Below are 932 nucleotides of genomic sequence, written 5' to 3' on the forward strand. Positions count from 1 at the left end.
AGGGGATGGGGCGCCCGCTCTGGAGTCACGTGGACCTTTGCGTGCCGGCTCTGGACTTTCCCACTGTCATCCTACTCGTATATCTTAAATTCTCTAAATCTTAGTCTCTTCATTTGTAAAATTGAGATAGCAATACCTGTCATGCAGTTATTAGTTGATAACCTGTGTTTTTTAATCTATTAATGCATGACAAATTAGCTCAAAATCTAGTAGCTTTGAACCCCAATGATGGTTTTTGTGGGTGAGGAATTTTGAGAGCGGTGGAGCTAGGCTCCTCTGACTGAGGTCTCTCCGGAGGGTGCAGTCAGCCAGTGGCTGGAGCTGGGGCCATTTTAGAGGTTCTCTCATTCACATATGGCTTCCCTCTGGGGACTGGGAAGACAAGAGTGGGGGCTGCAGCAGCTGGGGCTCTCAAGGCATCTGTCCTATGCTTGGGGACCTCGCCATAAGGCTCTCCAGCTCGGCCCCTTCAGGGTCACTGGGTTTCCTACATGGCAGATCAGGGCTCCAAAGGCACACATCCCAAGAATCTGTATTTTTGTACAGGTGAAACTATATCCCCTTTACTAGTCTGGCCCTGAAAGTCATGCACATTCCTTCCACTGCCTTCTATTCCTTAGAAGCCAGTGGCTACTGCCAGCCCATAATCAAGGGAAGAGGGATTAGCCTCCTCCTTCTTTTAAAGGAGTGTCAAAAATTTGTGGACATGCTTCAAACGCACTACAGTATGTGAAATGCCCGGTCTTCAGTGAATAGTGATATGTATTTTTTTAAATTTATCTGATGACCTGAAAAATAAGACAGAAGAATGTCTCTGACCCCTACCATTCTTGCTTTTACTCCCCGCAAACACACTCATCCTGTGAGGAGGCGAAGGTACTTGTCAACTTAGGAAAGAGATAAGAAGCAAGAATGAAAAGGAGAAGCAAAAA

This window comes from Equus caballus, chromosome 5, assembly GCF_041296265.1.
Source record: "Equus caballus isolate H_3958 breed thoroughbred chromosome 5, TB-T2T, whole genome shotgun sequence".
Classification (NCBI taxonomy): Eukaryota; Metazoa; Chordata; class Mammalia; order Perissodactyla; family Equidae; genus Equus; species Equus caballus.